The following is a 19793-nucleotide window of genomic DNA, read 5'->3' as shown; positions in this document are numbered from 1 at the left end:
TCCACGATTAAATGGCAGATGATGCATTGTATATAATAATAACGCCGCACGCTTTATAACACGAAGCGTGGCAGAGTTTTAAAATGGTATAGAGAGAGGAGGTATTGGGGGAAGTATTTGTGAAGTAGTAACGTATTTGTGGACATCGAGAAAGGGGAAGAAAATAATAGGAAGAAAAACTATGTTGTAAATTTAAAAATTGTTGGGAGGGGGAGCGGGGGGGGAGGGGGGGAGGAGGGTTGTGTATCATTGTTAAGAAGAAGAAAAAAGAAAAAGAATGCCTGTGAATACAAATAAATGCACGCATAATTGGCGTAGTCTTATTATGATGTGAGATATTTGTCATAGAAAATATATAAATGTTCCGAGAAATTTTTCGAGGCATGCTAATTTCAATTGCAAATGACAAATATTATTAAAAATGAAACTAAAAGAGAGAGAAAATGGGAGAAAGAGAGATATATAATTCGATCCATGAAAGTTGTATGAAAAATTGGCGAACAGAATCTCTAAAACGTGTCTCGAAACTGCGACAATTAAGCGTTGCGTTATTGTAATAATAAGTGAGAGGTAATTGATAAATATAATCGATAAGCAGAAGTGAGAGAGTGAAAATGAGGAAAGAGAAAAGGGAAGGGAAGATGAAAGAAAGATTTATATAGAGAGGGGGAAGGGGGAATTGAGTAGTCAAGATGAAGGAAGGAGAGATGAATGATTCGAGAGTGTTCGAGCATGCATTCCAAAGTAATTAGATAAAAATAAATCTAGAGAGAGAATGGGAGGAGAAAAAGAAAAATTGTAAAACAAAAGGTAGTCCGCTACGAAGCTAGTGATTTTATAATCAGCTGTCGGCGTAGAAAAAACAAATCCGTTATTGTTACACACTTTTAAAATGCTACTTAACGCGAGAAACGAGAGTGAGAGCTAGAAGAGCAAAATGATACTCGCCGCAGCTCATTTTTTCCCCGGAACAAGAATGCCGAGTAATCACGTAACTTCATAATCAGCCTGGCAATTGTACGAAATAATTAGTGCTGACACCTTCGTCGACCGTCCCCTGCTTCACTACGAAATTATTTATATTTATTCTATTTCATCTATTTTTTAATAATTGGATATTATAACCAATCGAATTGACTGTGATTAAGGCTGCTGACCTTGGATAATTTATTAACTCATGCTATTATACAGCTATGATGGAGACAATTTTTTTATCAAAATTGTGAATTATTATACTGTTGACAGACTATTAATCAAAGTGGCACTAAAAAAAAAAAAGAAAATACATTTTACAAAAATAAACTAATTATTTTTTAATGACTCGTGGTCAGCTGCTTGAAAATTTATAATTGTAGTTTTGAAACATTTCGAAATTTAACACGTTCGCTACCAAGTGTCACATATTTGTGACACCCCAGTTCCTTTTCAGGGACCAGCGTCACATGTGTAGAGTAATTGTGTAAGGGAAATTGCTTTTTCAACTTTTAATTTTTACATACGTACATGAAATATTTTTGTATATATATTTATATTGAACATTTTAAATTTAATAATTTAATAAATTTAAATTCTTTCATATATTTTTATAATAAGATTGATAATAAGAAATATTTCTGTATAATATGAAGAATGATGTCTTGCATTTATCTATTCACTATATTTTTATCTTTTTATTTTTTACAAATTATATGAAATTGTTGTAATCAAAACGTGGACTGTGATGATCAAATTTTTTTCTTAAACGATGGTGGTGAACGTGTTGAAGATTTTAAAAAAGGAACGCGAATTATTGAAGGAAAATGTTTGAAACGATGAAATGATGGAAATTCTCAGAGCAGCAGGGGATGAACGAATCATCATTGCGCGACAATGCATAGTATAATTAACCCTTTCACTGTAAATTCTGAGTAAAACTCAGACAAGTTGTTAAGGATAATTAAACATTGCATATCTTAAATATTATCATTTAATGAATATTTAATGAATTTATCAAAATTTATTAACTATGAAAAGCAATAAAGATATTTATATTTTTTACGTATAATGTCAGAATTTTTAAAAAATTTTGAAGATAAAGAAAATAATTGTTTTTTAAATTGCTTATTTTAAATATATTTCTTGAAATTTTTTAAAATTTCATTATACTATGAAAGGGTTAAGAAAGAATGAAATGATAGAAGCGAGCACAATCGCTCGTAGATCGAGCAGATCACGCTTTCAAGTGATAATATTTAGATATTACGATCGGCGCTAAACCAAAGCAAATCATTGAGTAATTATCGTAATAACTAAAAAAAAAAAAAAAAAGGAAGAAGAAGAAGAAAATAAGATTAATGTTTGTTATTATTGAGATTTTCATTAATTTCAGCCCGATCGAAAGCTAAAAAATATTCCGTGTTAAAACGCAATGAGGTCTCATGCAGCACGTGTAACACATATATGTGTGCGTTGCACGTAGCTGTACATATCTGCTATTAGAATAAAAGAAAGAAAAAAACAAAAAATATGCATATATATTTGAAACGTAACATTAATTAAGAGAATAGAAAGAAAATCTTATTAACCCTTCTACAGTGAAAAATTTATTATCGAGAGAACAGCATGATGTTAAAGATGTGTAATTAAATAAATTTTTATTTTAAATGTTATTATGAATAACAAAATTATTAAAATTTATTATATATAGAAGTATATATTAATCTGACATTAGAATTTTTGATAATAATTATTTTCTTAAATTATCTGTTTTAAATTTCTTATAATTTCATTGCACTGTCAAAGGGTTAAATGAGGGAAGAATCTCACTTGAAATTATATGAAAATCGTTTATGATGATAGTAAAAAATACTAGAGCTTTTACTATTCGAATATCCGAGTATTCGAAATATTTAATGGCAATTTAGATTTGAATTCGTGAATTTGAATAAAAAGAACAAGTTTAAATAAAATGATCACAATTACATGTGTTAAAATAATAAATTCAATTTTGTTGTATAAAAATATTTCTGTTTTGAATGTATTATTTTTTATCTTTTGCATCATTTCAATATTATATTCAATATTCGAATACAAGTTAAACACGAACATAAATATGCTCAAATATTCGAATATAAATTATGCAACTAGCTAGATACTTGGATATCAGAATCTAAGTTAAACAAGTATTCAAATGTTGGAATCAAAATTAAACTAGTATCCAAATACTCGGATATCCTAAATTAAATAAAACAAGTATCTAGGCAGTCAGTAAAATTTAAATTAAGAAAATAACGGAATAATCAAGTATCATATTTAGTGAAATAAATATCCAAATACCCGATTTTAAATTGAATTTAATTAGATATTCGAGTATCAGAATACTTGGATAATTAATTCAAATAAGTATCCAGATACTCGAATATCCGAATTAAAATTAGACAAATATTAGAATATTCATATATTCAAATCTAATTTAAACAAGTATCCGCATATTCGGATACTCGAATCTAAATTAAACTCAATTAGATATTCGAGTATGAGAATATCCAGATATCTCGGATATACGAATTTAAATTATTCGGATATTCAAATATCCAAATTTAAATTATGTATCTAATTTCTAGGTATTCGAATAAATTTGAATATAAATTCGAATATCCGTAAATCCGAATAATAGTAAGAGCACTAGTCGAAAGTATTCTAATGTTACTATGTATACGTGGTACACGTGTGCGCACATATAAACACGCGGAGAAACAAAACGAAGGACGAAGGAACGAAGGAATGAGAGAGACAAGAAATTCACATGTATTGCATAACATACAGTGAGCACGTGAGCATGCTTTTTTGATTAGGCTATTTGGTAGGTTATAGAAGGATTAAAACGAGGCTGAAAAGAAAGAAAGGAGAAAATAAAAAGGGAATAAGAAGAATTTCGAAAAAACGAAGGTTGCACGCGGTGGCGGCTGCCTCTACCACTCTAGATGATCGGAATCCGTTTTATTAATTAATTAATTACTGAATTAATTAATTAATGGAGAACTCATTTATATAGTGTGGAGCACTGTTTTAAGTGCTTTTCATTTTTTGGCTGTGTGAAGCTTCAACTGAAGTAATTTAAAAAAAAAAAAAAAAAATGGTGGAAAAAAATGATGTAATTATCGTATTGGCTTTGCATAATCACTCTCGACAATTTTTCTGACGCAAGAGAAAAAAAAACAAACTTAATAATATTAATAATAATAATAATGAATAGAAATAATAATTAATAATGACTTTGTAAGTAAAATCATAAAAAAAATACTAGTCGAAAGCCGAACAAAAATATATCTATGCGCGCAGAGAGGGTTATTCAGCAAAGATGAAACCATGATTAATAATAATAATAATAATAAATAATAATAAAATAATAATAATAAGGAGAAGAAGAACAACAACAACAAAAACAACAATAAATAATAAGTAATGGAAAATAATAATAATAATAATAATAATAAGAATAAATAAATAATAATAAAAACAACATTAGTACTAATAATAACGCTAATACTAATAATTGTAATAATTAATGTGTAATTGAATAACGAGTAATAATAATAACAATACTAAATAATAATAAATAATAATAATAAAAACAACATTAGTACTAATATGTAATAATAACGCTAAATACTAATAACTGTAATAATTAATGTGTAATTGATGATAATGAGTAATAATAACAATACTAAATAATAATAATAATAATAATAACAAATAATAATTAATGAATAATAAAAATATTAGTACTAATACGTAATAATAACGCTAATACTAATTGTAATAATTAATTGTGTAATTAACTAACGAGTAATAATAATAATAATAATAATAATAATAATCGATAAGTAATGAACGCCACATCTCCCTCGGTACGTTATACATATTATTATTCCGCATCTCCGTTTGTACGCATTTTAACAAGTGAAAACAAGAATTACTACAGGATATATTTAAAGAGAAAGAAGAAAAAAAAAATAAAGATGTATAAATAACAAAATATTATACTCTTAACGGTACTAGTTCAGACAAACATCCTGCCGAGTTGCCCCGGGTTACGCTAAGAGCCACCTGGCCCGCATTAAAAAAAAAAAAAAAAAAAAAAATTACGTTTATAAGCATTAAGAGAAGCTAAACTGATCGCCTTACAGAGTGGGACACGATAATAAGAGAACAAAAAATATAAGAAATTATAAAAATGTTGGTTAAAAAAACGCGTAAATACTAACTACTTAAAGTCAGTGTACACAGTCGGCATATGCGCGCGCGAACAAATATTATTCACACACACACACACGCAACACGATCACACGGAGGATGTATACGCGGCATAATACATGTACACGTACACGCAATACAAAATTCGTGTATACACACAAAAGTGGAAAAGTGGATGAGGGATAAAAAAGAAAAAAGCTGTATAAAAAAAAGAAAATACAAAAAAGTGGAACAAAACAAAGAAACACATAATAATCTATTTTTTCGCCCGAGCAAAAGTGATTCTATAAACGTAAAGATAAAAACAAAATAAATAAATAAATAAATAAATAAATAAATAAATAAACGTAATCGTTAACGAACGAGAGAGAAGAAAAAAAAGAATGGCTAATTTTTCTAATGAATATACCGAAAGCTGCGAGAGCATAATACCGTGTATCTTTTTCTTCTTTTTTCCTTTCACGAAGAATTTTGTAAATCTAACCTATTTCTATAATACATCCCAAGCGTTTTGTAAATGTGTCGCGAGTGGCGACTGTGAAAGGATCAAAATACGATAGCAAAAGTGAAAGACATACATCAGAGACATGCGCGGTCGCCGACCGATCTCAGCGCGACATCTCGCGTCGAGACAATTAAATACAGTGCGAATCAAAAGCGAGCTAAGCGTTTCTCGAAGCTTCGTGAAAAATTCCGTCGGCCGCGAGCGCGATTCTAGTCCCATCTATTCGCTTCTCCCTGCATCTTGGCCAACGTTTTTGTCCAACGCGCAGCCACGCGTCTAACGTTCGTTATATTCTCGCACCGGAATTCGCTTGAACAAGCTGTCCGATTCGACTGCCACTTTTTACCCGCGAGTTGACAGTTTCCACACGCGAACGCGCGCGTTTTATTTCTTCTACGATTTGCGAATCTTGGTAACTCGAATTTTAGGGAAAGGGATAAATTCTTGAGTAAGAAAAATTTTTAACTTGGAAAATAATTTTTAATGTCTCCCCAAAAGATGAGAAAATTTTATTAAGGATTTTTTTATATTTTTCTTCGTATCAAGAGATGTTTTAGATGCAATTACAAGAACACATTAGGTTAAAAATGATTTAATTGATATGAACAAATACAATTATTGATAATTTGTTAATGTTTATTACAATATTGGAGATTACGTTAATTGTTTATTGCATTTGATCTAATAGTTAGAAAGAAACAACTTGACAAGCCCAACTTTATTAAATCTTGTAAAATAAGACTTGTCAAATTTCTTTTTTGTAATTTTTCTTTAACCAAAAAAAGAAAAATTCGTAAGTATTGTCTTTTGCATTAGACAATTTTAACTAATTGGAGAAAACAAGATTTGATTATAGTATTTATTTATTATTAGCTCATTATTTCGAATTCAAGTCTCATTTCATCTTTGTCAAGAACAATTATAGTGTCAATAGTGTTTTATTTCACATAATACTAGTTCTCATTCGATTACTAAAATCAATTTGCATCGATCATGATCAAATTGATTGGGTGACGTTTAAAAAGTGTATATTGCTGTTTTAGAATTGATGGTTGCCAGCAATTGATGAGATAAATAATAATAATAGTATACTATATATACATATAATAAATAATAAAAAGAAAGGAAAAAAGAAAATCAGCAAAGTTAAATATGGTTAGAGCACGATTAATAGCATAGAGTGATCGCTTGAGAACTCGTGTATTGTTGGTAGCACTGCAATTCAATTTTTAAATTATAGATTTCGAGCTAATGATTGAACATATTGAATAATAAATATTTGGAATACGATTACCATATAAATGACAACGAAAAGCGAAGAAGGATTGAGAGCTTAATTTGAAAAAATTTCAGTGTTATTAATAGAGTGGATATACTACATCCACGAAAAATCCACGAGTATATAACGAATAAATACTTGTACTTTAAATGTGAATTGTTCGTTAAATGTGATAAATAATTCAAGTTAAAATTTATATTAACTTGTGTCAAGATTTTCAAAAGATGGAAATTAACAAAACTCTAAACTTACAAGTGATTCGAGTTACAGAGGCCTGACTGTATACCATTTCGCGTTTCTTCGCCATGTTGGTTGACTCTCGAGCCAAAAAAAAAAAAAAAGAAAAAATTCAGAAACAAAAAGAAGAAGAAACGAGAAATGGGCGCGCGTTTCGGTTCGAGGAATGTATTATAATAATTGTAACCGAATTAAGGGATAAATTAGTCTTCGATTAATCGTTGTAAATTAAATGCTACGCTTTATACTCGATGTAGCGTGAGATCGCGCGAGATCGGCGGCTTATCGACGCGTCGCTACGCTTCAAATTTTCCTTTAGCTGCTTCTAAAAGTGGACGACAGATGGCGTTAATAATTAAATATGGACGACGCGATCGTGAAGGGAGCACACGAGTGTGACGCGTTTACGGGAGTGAACGAACAATCGTGAGACAAGAATTAATAATGAAATGGAATCGAGGTTCGAGAAATGTGTTTGTATCGAGGCACGGAAATCGAGTTCCGTTCGCAAGCCGGGTACCAAGGCACTCAGGGCAACGATTAATATCGATCAACTTATTTGTACGATGATCTAGGCTATTTACGTTGTATGTCCAAGATGCCGAAAAAAAAAAAAAAAGAATATTTAAACGATGCATTTGTAGGCATTAAAAAATGAGAGAAAAAAAAATAAAGTAAATGAAATAAGGCGGCGAGCGTCGCCTTCTCTAAACGAGATATAACATTTTGAATAAAAAAAAAAATATATATATATAAATATAAATATATATTATATATATACAAATATAGCGATTACGAAGTACATAGGTGAAAATGGAAACTTATTTCCCCGTGGTTGGCTGCTGTGCGCGATTACGAAATTAAACAATAATTTATGATTTTTATTTAATAAGTAATTAATCGATTCGAAGAATTTAATGTTATTTATATTTCATTGAATAATTAAATTTCGTAAATTTTTTTCTATTATTCGAATAATAATTTCGTGTAATAGTGTTTTTTTTTTTTTTTTTTTTTCATTAATGTGAATTTAAAATTTTAAAATCACATAATCGCGTTCATTAGCCAGCACGTCGTCGTTGCATATACAAGTTTCTAACGTAGTAAATGGGAGCCCGTTTGTCACTGAAAGTAAAAATCACAATAATTGGTTTTTCTCGGTAAAGATAGAAGGAATAAGGAAAATATATGGAAACGAATTATATCGCGCGAACCGTTGAGAGAAGATGCCAAGAAAAGATTATAATGAAAGAATCGAAAATATTGATTCACAAGCATAGCGAAAATTGCTTAGTAGGTGCTCGAAATGAAAAAGAAAAAAAAGAGAAAAAGAAAAAAAGAGAAAAAAAATACGATGGAAAAGAAAACCACCGGTATTTATATCCTTAAGATTAGAAATGGAAACGACGAGTTATATAATTATTGAAGGATAGGAGGGAAGAAGAGAAAAGAATTCATAGAAAATTCAATGATAAACAAGAATTTACTATCCATTTGTCGAATTAAAAAAATTCCATCGGTTGAAAAGAGAGGTTGAAAAAAGGAAGAAACGGAAGAAGAAAACAAAAATGATTAACTACTTATCGATTAGCTATAAACATTATTAAGGGCAGTCATGTAGTACTCATATAGTCTATTTGTTAATGTTTCAGATATTTTATTAAATGTTGATATAATGTACTACGACATTCCTTGTTTGTGCCGGAATCCCCGCAATCTAGTGTTTAAACGAAAAATATAAAAAAAGAACAAAAAAAGAAGAAGAGGAAGAAGCAAAAGAAGAAACGGAAGGAAAGTGACGATACGTGGGAATTTAAAATGAATAACAGTGAGGAAAATGTAATAACGAATGCTCCACCTGTGTCAGCTGATGTACTTAAATGTTACTCAAACAAAAAAAAAAAAAAAAAAAAATCGATCGATCGGTCAATCGTTCATTAAGATGAAAGAGAATGATAGAATGCAAAAAAAAAAAAAAAAAAAGGAAGATGCGAAAAAAAATAAATGATCATTAAAACTACGTATATAGATGTACGCATAATTAATATTATATATTTCAATAGTTCCCTACACGATGCCTTCGTACAATCGAGTCGGCAATTCGCGTATATACACACGAGAAGCAAAAAGTCGTGCCGATTTACGATAATTAACACGATAAATGGAGAGTGAATAGGGCGGGAGGGAGGGCAGCGAACGAATGAACTAATTTCCAAGATGAAAGGGGAAGGCGAGAAATATTTTGTTACGTATAATAATGTGTATACTAGCCATAACGCGCCCGTCAAGGAAATCCCCTTAAATAACATTTTCTATATTGGCATGTATTTACCTTCGAAGTCATCGAAAAAAAAATGTACTCAACACGCGAGGACGCCATTTTATCCGTTTAGTTTTTCACGCGATCGCAGCGCCAAGAGTTTTAGCAAATCTATTATTAGAAAGAATATTCGAGGCTTTCTAGCGGAAATTTGATTTAATTCTGTATCTGAGATATACACATTTAAAAATATACGTAATTTTGTATTGATATTATATGATATCAAATAATTAATATTAATCTTGCATCAATTTGTCGTGTTATTAATATATTTTAATAATAATTCCTGTATTAAAATTGTTGACGCAGAATATTTGCAAAAGAGAAGAGAAAATAAATTTTAAAAAAGTAGGATTAATATTAATAATTTGATAATGTTATATTATTATATATTGTAATAATGTATTAATTTATTACTTCTGGAATGTATAAAATCAACTCATTTAATCTCTTCAGTACAAGTGTTGGACTTCAATCACACGCAAATGTACAGATTTATATATATTATCATAATATAATTTTCAATTTTTTAATTAAAAATCATTTCTATTGTTTCTTACGAGCAAATTATGTATAAAACTTTATTATAATATTGACATATTATATTATTAAAAAACACTATCGAAGAGGTTAAATAGAAGCAAATGAGACGAGGAACCAACAGCATAGGTCGTACAGTCTCAATTTTCTAAGTCTTCGAATCTCTTGATTGATTGATCTTCTTATTTTTCGGTTTTTATATGCATTTATTATCTTAATAATACCGATAATTGATAATATTTAACAATTTTCCACAAAATATTAAACAATGAGTTTGAAAACAGATTTGTTTGCGATTTTTCCAAATGAGAAAATGTTGTTCGCTAAAACTCTGATCGAACTTTCTCACGCCTTACTCGATACGCGTTTAGTATCGCTAATTAAGTTCGTCGTGTGTTCATCGATCGTGTAAATGCAATTTTAAAGAGAAAAAAAAAAAAAATTGCGTTTTTCTCCGAGTCGCCGTGAAAAGGAGAAGAAAATTGAACGGATACACGTGAACGGAAGCGTGTTGTTATTTTCTCTTCGCAATATATAGGGGTTGACTGGCGTTTTGTAATGTTAAAAAAGTTTGTGAACAAAGGCAGGGGGATGAAAGAAGAGAGAGAAAGGTGGAGAAAATGTACGAGAGCGGATGGAGTTCGAGAGAGAACGTTGGTAAATTTGTAGGAGGAACGAGAAACAGGCGAAAAAGTGTTTCATGAGGAGTCTCGGTCTGCTACGTAGCAAGAAAGGCAAAAAGTGTGAAAACAATGAGTATAAATAGGAACGCGATACTTTCGTATAGGTTTAGAATCGAAACGCCACGCGACAGCGCTCATGAATAATTTTGTAACGTTTTATAAATAAATAATTGGCATATCGACTTTATCAATCGGGGGAAAAAAAAAAAAAAAAAACGATGGAAGAGAGGAAACCTTCCCTCCGGAATAATAAAATAAAATGAGATTAAAAAAAAAAAAAACGAGAAAATGTAACGAGAGAAGAGACGAAAAATGGGAATGCTAGCGAGGGAAAACGAAGTATAAAAGAAAAAAAAAAAAAAAAAAAAAAGAAAAGAAAAGAAAGAATAACGAAAGACGCGTAAATAATTATTCTCACTTCTTCATCGATGAATGCTCTGCTGGTTTGGAGCTGTAGTCATATCGTTAGTGTATAAGTCTGTATGTGACGATGTTAATTATTGTAATATAAATGAAAAGAGCAAGATGAAAAATGATAAAAAACCAAACCATTATTACTACGTAGGAGCATCTCAAGTGAAAAATTAACGGACGGTGTTTAAACGAAAGAGCAGAATAACGGATAACGACGCTGTTTGTCTGGTATTACTGGGCATGCCTCAAAAATAGATTTTTTATAAATCGAAAAAAATCTGTTTCCGATCTTTTTCAGTAAATAATTCTCATACTCGAGACTTGACTCTCTCCGTTTGTGTTTTTTCGCAAATGTGGACCGCTTTTACTTGAGAAAACGAACGAACGAACGAAAGGGGAAGAGGGAATGTAACAGAAAGAGAGAGAGAGAGAGAGAGAGAGAGCGAGAGAGTGAAATAAACATGGAGAATGAGAGGTTAGACGAATGAAAGAGAGCATGATAAGTCTAATGATGTATGAAAAAGGAGAAAATGAGCAAAAATTCGAATGAATGGGGCAAAATAATGAGTATGAAATAAGAGATAAAAGAATGAGAGTGGTAGAAAGAGAGAGAGAGAGAGAGAGAGAGAAAGTGAAAAAGTATATAAGAGAACGAGAATGAGTAAAAAAAAAGAGAGAAAGAGAAAGAGAGAACACAAGAGAGAGACGAAGAAGCAATCGCACCTCGACCGAATTTAAACCTATAATTTCCTCTCACACCTCTGCGCAGTGTTTTGGGCCTTTCCGTCCAATACGCGATGTACCACTGTCATTATTTATTTAATTTTTGCAATCTACGTACAATAAAATTGTTGTTGCTGAAACGATAAGTGTAAATGTGTATACTGTACATTCAAACCTTCGTTTTAAAATCATTATTAAGGTCTCACTGGACCAGGATTCCTGCCGTCCTGGCGTGTGTTGTAATTGTACATGTACATATACATGCGTATTTTTTAATATCAGACGGTAATTTACTCGATAATTAGGATCGCTTATTAGAGTATATATGTATGTATATATGCATACATACGTTCGTACATAAAATATGATATATATACACATATGCATCCATACATGTGTGTATGTATATTTATACATATATGTACACATATATGAAAAAAAAAGAAAAATGAGAGCGGCATTCCCGACGCCGATGTCTGCGATGAACGATCTCCGAAAGGAATAAAGCACTTTCACGTAGCATCGTGTTTCTCTTGCCGTTTCTCTACCCTTGTTTTCCTAATTACAGAAAAAATTCCATTACTGACCAATATCCATAAAAAATCCATCTAACATCTATTTGTATTCCTGTTTCTATTAGTTAATCAATTATTAGTTAATCAAAAATTTTTAGTTTTGTTACTTTCGTAATATATATATATATTATTATTATATATATATATATCAATCTTATATGAATCTTTTTTATATAGTGATTACAATGTAATTTTTAATTTTATTGTTTTATTTGATTAATAATTGAAAATTTTTCGAATATAAACGACTTCTATTTGATATGAAATAAAGTTAATAAAGTTAAAAAATAGCAGATTTTATATAATTTTCAATATTGTCAATGCAACTAAGAATAAAATATATTAATGGAATATAATTAGAGTTCAAAATAAGTATAATATAATATTCAAATACAGAGATTAAATCGTAAATATATTACAAAATTAAAATCATAGAAAAGAGATATACAATGTTTTATCGATTATCGATATATTATAGATAAAAAGATTAAAAAGATAGAAAAGATTTACTATTCTATAAAATGTTCCTTATTCTGAATTACCGACCATGCAAGAAATTGTATTACATATTTATTATTCTCTATTTCATCGACGATATCACTACTTACATTACCGACGAATAGAAATAGATTAAGTTTGAAAAAAAAAAAGAAAACAAAGCAAACAACGAAAAACAAGAAGTAGTAAATATATTACAAAATAGATTTACCATCTCATGATATTTTATTTCCTATTCTGAATTATCGATTATGCAAGAACATAACGAATATATCATTTTCTATTTTACCGATAACTTATCATGATCTAATATAAATGAATAAGAATAAATGATAATAATTGATAACAATTTAATACATTATTATGCAAACACAATATATATTTATATATGCATGTTTAATTTATTTTTTATTTTTGTTTTCTTTATTAATTTTGATGATTGAATTGAATATAATTCCTATGTTTATAGGAAATCATAGAGGGCGTACCAAACACTAATTTTTTGCATGATTGGTATTTCGGAATAAAACGCAAAAAATAACTTATTTGGAATTAATGATATTCATAGTCTGTTATGCATCATATTAATAAATTTAAACGGAACTAAATATATGCATATCAAGAATTAAATATTTATTAACACATTATTAATTACATCCTTATTAATTTAATTTCTCAATATAATTAGATACCTTCATAATATTTGGTTAAGAGCAGTATCTATTTCATATCTCTCGTTTATGATTCATATCATTTGATATTAAATATAATACCTATCTTGTTTATAAACGATTTTTATAAACAATTATTTAAAATTTAAGAAAACGAATAAATTACTAACTATAAATTTTTTACGAAAATAAAATTATTAATAGTGCTTTATATTATATTATATTATATCATATCTATTTATAATAATGTAATGTTAGGAAGATTATTATTGCACTATGATATAAAAGAATTCTAATAATAACAGATTCCATCAATATTTTTTCCATCATGATGTCACATCATTATATGTTGTATATATAATTGTAATAAAATAAAAACGTTCGATAATAATCTGTGATATATTTTATGAAATTAACAAATTTATAATAATTCAATGTATTTCATTTTTAATTTCTTGTTGTTACATTATTATTATATATAATATGCAAATAAATATATCATATACATAATTAATATATTTAAAAAATATATTTCAGTTATTTTATTTTACATATGTTACAAAATATACAAGACTTTTTAATTAATAGCTATGTAATTGTTTTATCCGTATTACATTTCTAACAATTGATTCAAGTAGTCATCCAATAAGCTAATATTGTGTTCTGAGAGTACAAGATAATAGGATTTATAATAAATAAACCTCAAGGATTAAATCTAAAAGTAATTTCTAGAGATAGAATTGAGATTTATATGTACAATATTGGTCACAATAAATAAATCATAAAAGTAAATGATATCACAAACAGATTTTCTCAAAAATTGTCAAATTCACAAATTTTATTTCAAATTTTTTTTATGTTTTACATAAAAATTATAATTAAACAATTATCTGTGAATTTTGCAACTTCAATTGCTTATAACTCAATAAATAAGCCTTAACTGACATTTTTGTATATCAATTTTTATATTTGCTTTGATCTAAGATCTGTAATATCAATCTTTTAAAGATATCTCACGAATATATTAACATTCTATTACAGAGTATCTGTTTTATCTAACAATAAATACAATTAAATATCTTTTAACAAAGGAATTATATAAAAAAAATTTTCAAATAAAAAAATTTGTTTGTATAAAGAAGTGATATATTAGTATTAATTTTTTTTATAAATTGGAAAGTTATATGAAAAGGTTAATTAATTATTTAAAATTTTTTATTATAAATTATTATTATAATTTTTATAATTTCACTACCACTAATTCATTATTTCCTATAAAAAGATATTAAATTATTTATGTCAAAAAAGTTTTAGTTTCGACATGAATAGGAAATATTACAACTTGAAGTTTGTAAAATCCATATGAATTATAAGGAACATGCAAAGTGATACTCTACTGTTCATGTTCTCCTTGTCTTTCATATAAGTTTTCCAAGTTTTAAATTTAAATATCTTTTAAAGTAAAGATTTTTCATAAATAGTTCAATACTTTTTTGTAGCAGAAAGTTAATCTTCATATAATCTCTAAATCAATCTATAAAAAAATTATTAATAATACATTTCTTTATGTCAAACGATTTTTTTCACTTAGCTAATACTATATTTAAATAAAATAGACATCTTACACATATAAAATTATATTTTTTCCAAGACAGCAAGAAAAGAACAAATCTATTTAGCAATTAAAATAAAAAAAAAGCATCTTATAAAATTATTATTAATATATACTTTAATTTTTAAGTCAAATCAATAACTTGAAACAATTTTTTTTTTAATATTCCTAAAATTTTTTCGAATAGATCTAATTTCTTCTTACTGGCAGATCAATTCACAATTTACAAAAAATAGAATTTATAGAATAAATTTGTAACAAATACATAAGCATTATAATATAATTAATAAAGAATATTCCAATGTTCCGTAATTAAAAATTGTCAGAGATCATAATTGCGACACACAATTGTGACAATTTTCCTCAGGGAACGATTTAAAACCGATTTCTCACTGTGATATCAGAAAGTTAGGCAAAATCGTGTTAAGTGGTTTTAATTACTTAGAAAAGTTGGACAGCTTCCGGAAGTTTCCACGTCGCTCAACAGCAGAGTGGATGCGCCTGAGAATCCAGTCGCCTATTCCTCCTCTTATCTTCTTTCTTCTGATAGAAGGCTTTACCATATCTACATTCCTACCGTCGAGCTAACTAATTATCCTTTCGTTTAATCGATTTAATTGGTTTTTGCAATTAAAGAAGCTTTATCAAGATCTTAAATCTTCAATGTATAATTTAATTCACATTGCTTTTTTCAATAGGATTACATTTTGTGTAACAAGGATGGATTACATTTTTTTAATACACAAACAATTTTAACAGGGAAGAAAAAACGGGAAAAAATAATGGATTTGTGGATTGTGTGACTCTCAGAAAAATTGAAAAGTAAAATTTTAAACTATATCCATTTTCCAATATTCATTACAGCTATTTTTATTTATAATTATTTATATAAAAAATTTTATAAAGAACTTTTTAGGATTTGTTTATTTTAATATAATTATTTACGATAAACATTACAACAAACATTGCAGAAACTATCGAAGATTAATTGTATGGTCATATGTATTAAATATTTTATATTTGTTATAATGGGTTTTTAATATATATTTTTTTAATTTTCACACAAACTACCTTCAATCCTACTATCAATTCTACTTTATTTTATATGTCCCTAATATATTATATAATACTTAGTGTATTTTTATAATTATAATTATGAAAGTTATTATACTATAAAAGATAGTATCAGACTTATAGATAATGAAATAGGAAACTAACTTTATCAAAATACAAAAAAATATTGAAATGAATTTTTTGAAATAGCATATCTCCATCTTACTTGAAATAAGCCACCATAGATATTTTAATTGGCATTAACAATATCTGATATTAATCTGCAATCTTTTTCTAGAAGATATAAGATAAAATTACAAGATAAAAAAACATACAAAAAATAAAAAAAGAATTTTATCAAAATGAATTTACCAAATGATGTGTTTAATTAAAAAATAGTAGTCTTTCTATATTAACTATCAAAGATAACGATATCACCCTCGCAAGTACTTATTTAAGTCAAAAGTGTATTTACCAAACATAAAAGAAAGACTTAGAGATAGAACTAGATAGACTTAAAATTGTAAAAGATGAGTTATGAGTTATACAGTTCCAGATCATAATCAGTTATAAAATATCATAAATTATTATTATATAAAATAATAATATTCTTCATTTATGGGATTTAATTATGTTCAGAATTATTATAAAAAAAGTTGTAAAAAATTTAGTATATATAATTCAACATTTCAACAATAAAGCATTTAAAATAGTAACAGTTCATGTTGATCAGCAACAATATAAAAATTAACACATGAAATGGATTATTATTCATCAAAAAAGCATCTTATGATTGATTGGAAACACAAAGAAGATCTATACATGAAATGGATTTCTGTTAATTCAAAATTATTACAATAAGTTTCTCTAAAGCAACACTGAGAGTCTTAGAAGCTTCATTGAAATATGTTATATCATGCTTATAGCCTGTTCTCGCAAGAGATCAATATTTCTTCGGTAACGTACTGCCATAAATTCATGGCACATACAAATTGTCCATCTCTGATTGTAATATTCATAGTAGTTCAGATCTCTGCCGCAAATAGACCATCCGAAATCATAGCAACATCATAGCCATTGCAAAGAGGGACAACTCACTGATTGTAAGCGCTCAAAAAATAGGATTAAAATAAAAATCTCTAGCTATGACTGATTACAATCAATGGAAAAAAGTTTCAGAGAGGAAAGAAAAGATCAAACAGGAGTCAAAATAAAAGTCCAAGTATCAGTAACACTCCCGGATCAAAATATTCTTCAATAGGTCTCTTGTTGGTTATCCATTCTAGACATAGACATAGACATAGACATTCATATGTAGCTAAAACTTGAACAGGACCAATGACGTAGATTACGTCAATACCAATAAACTATATAGTTTTAATATTATAAAAGAATCCATTTAAAATTCTAATTATTTTATGAAGCGATATGCTAAGCAGTTGGCTTTATTACTAGTTTTCCGCAATTCTGTTTCAAGGTTGTATGTCAATACTGAGCATAATATATAAATTGAATCAAAAGAAGAAAGCAATTGGATAAAGTCCCATAGAATTGGTTCAAAGCAGATTCCTACAGAACGTTTAATGCATCTTCATCTTCTAAGGCATTCTACTACAAAATGTAAAAATCAATGATTTTGAAGAAAGATTTCACGAGGCTAATTTGAAGAAGCATTCTCATGAGATAGATGAATATCCAATTACGATTGAACATATGCATTATCAGTCTAAATTCAAGATGTTGACAATGTCTAGAGATATCTATTATTTCTCAATAAACTTTTAAGGGAAATGCATGCAACTTTGTCAATCAATCGATTTGTTCAAGACATGAACTGTCTATCAAGTCTAAGTTTACTTCCGAAAGAAATCAAATAACAAATCAATCGATTTGTTCAGGACATGAACTGTTTATTAAGTCTAAGTCTACTTCCAAAAGAAATCAAATGACTTAAAAGGCAATTACTTACTCAAAAGACTTGCCTCATCTAACAGTCGCAAACTTACTAGAATATATAGAGAGGAAACTAATAATAATAAATAAGTCTGCTATTGCTTTTAAAAAGAATTCTCTTTTAATATTTTGAAAAATATCTATAGATATTGATCAGATAGATATTGAAAATAATGCAGATACAATATGGAGATCCTTAAGTCATCTGATCACATGAGTTTTTTCATCAATCTGCAAGCAAAGCAAATATAGAAAACTGGTAATCTCGATTATTCATTCTGCTTCAATGAGTTATCACACATCCATTTGACTTCTATATCACATCTAATGATATAATATTTGCTTATACATAATACTCACAAATACACTGTTTATAGGATGTGAAAACATTAACAAACAATATTAAATCAAATTAATGGTGAAATTTATTCAACTATGATATAAAAGATCTGTTAGCAAGACTTATCCGCATTGGACAACATTCCATAGCGAACAACGGTCTCTCTGAAGTCCAGACTCATAGAGTGAGAACAGAATATCCAGGTAATTTAATAGAGAGAGAATACGTGTTCATAGGAAAAAGACAGAAGAAAATTGTATTTATTTAAAATGGTTTAAAGCAAAGCTAGTATGAGTTGATAATAATATTGAAGAATTAATTTTATATTCAAAATTTATCTTTTCTAAGTTATTGCAATGCTCTGTCGATTTCACGTTTAAGTTTTAACTTTCTAGAAATTTTAGATTTTTTATTTACAAAGCATTAGAGATACATACAATAAAATATCACTTGTATGTTTCAATGCTACAACCAATAAACTAATGAACATTTGTCCATCGTATCAGTAAATACTCGCTTTATACGCAATGTGTACATATCTGATGCGATACATCATGAATTAAAGGTTTTTTTATGGAACTTCGCCAATAGACCAAGCCTCCATTATGCCTCTGTTAGACTCGCATATATCGATAGCACACAACAGTGTGGTGCTTAGTACCATGATGTTGGCGCTTCATACGTAGTATTACTCTATCGGTAACTTATCGTTAAATCATTAAATCATTATTCTTTTGATTACTTTTTAATATATTACATAATACAACATATGATTTCAGAATATAAAACAAATATCTATAATAATTAATTGATAAAATTTTATCAAGCGCCAAAAGAATATATGATACTTCATCTTTTTATAATATAAAAGTAGTCAAATTATTATTAAAAGATATCATTCATAATAGGATTATTGTTATAAATATAATTAGAAAAAGATTCAGAAATATATATATAATTAAATATATATATAATTTCTTTTTTTATAAATACAAACTGTATTATTATTTATATGTTATTTGTTATTTATATGTTAATAATCAGAAGGAATGCTATCTGATTGATTGATCTTAACGGATCAAATATTCATAAAAATAAGTATGTATATTATCAAATATCATATTTAAGATTCAAATAAGATCATATAATAATGAA

Source organism: Apis florea, unplaced genomic scaffold (assembly GCF_048593485.1).
Source record: "Apis florea isolate Af1SG1 unplaced genomic scaffold, ASM4859348v1 contig_1914_pilon, whole genome shotgun sequence".
Taxonomy (NCBI): domain Eukaryota; kingdom Metazoa; phylum Arthropoda; class Insecta; order Hymenoptera; family Apidae; genus Apis; species Apis florea.
The sequence above is the reverse complement of the archived record's forward strand: the minus strand, read 5'-3'. Positions refer to the sequence as shown.